We start from the raw sequence: 917 nt of genomic DNA, 5'->3' as shown, positions 1-917 counted from the left end.
ACGGGAACTCAGCCCCCACGTGGTTGCTAAGGCAACTGCCAACACAACGTTCTGTTGCCTGGTACACGACTCTGGCATTCCCTCGCTCTTTACACAAGGCACTGTTAGTGAGCTGCCAGGAAAGGCAGAGGTCCCCAGAATGTTTCTTAGGGGTGGGTCTGGAGGGATGGTGATGGAGAATAAGGAAGGAGCAGCATCTGCTTCTTTCTGGCCTGCTGTACAGGGGAAGAAATCGGGAGTTTGGGTGGGGGGGGTCTCAGTCAGTCAGCCAACAGGCATTTATTAAGCATTTACTCTGTCTCAGGCACTGGGCATAATCCTGGGGATTCAAAGAAAGCCAGAAGTAGTCCCTGCCCTCAAAGAGTGTGCATTTTAATGGGACAGATGGAGAGCAAAAAGCTATGTGGAAACTGTAAATATGGAAGGCAGTCTGAGAAGCCTGGCTCTGGATGGTAGGGTCACTAGGAAAGACTTCCTGCAACTGGAGAGGATGTGTGATGCATATTGAAGGAATTAAGTAAGGAAAATTAGGGAAAATTAAAAGGCAAGAGTGAGGAGGGAAGAGAACAGCCAGTACCATAATACCCCGGATGCCATAATTTTGTGTTATCAACCAATCGATCGAAGTAGGTGGGTGTGATTGGACTGCAGTTTGTCCTTCTGGAAAAGGATCCTGACTTCAGGGAGGTGATGCTATGACATGCAAATGAATTGGATTTAAGTGAGGGCAGGCTGGGCAAGGTCACCTGACTCACTTTCTCCTCCAGAACCATCTGGGTCCAGTGGCCAGACAGAGATTGGGATGACTAAAGATGGCTCTGGAGGCAGAGGGAGACCTTGAAGTTTATAAGTTAAAGTCTTTAACAGGTCTTAGTCTGATAGAGGCAACACTCATTCAGTGATTAAGGTTAAGTAAA

Source organism: Antechinus flavipes, chromosome 1 (assembly GCF_016432865.1).
Source record: "Antechinus flavipes isolate AdamAnt ecotype Samford, QLD, Australia chromosome 1, AdamAnt_v2, whole genome shotgun sequence".
Classification (NCBI taxonomy): Eukaryota; Metazoa; Chordata; class Mammalia; order Dasyuromorphia; family Dasyuridae; genus Antechinus; species Antechinus flavipes.
The sequence above is the reverse complement of the archived record's forward strand: the minus strand, read 5'-3'. Positions refer to the sequence as shown.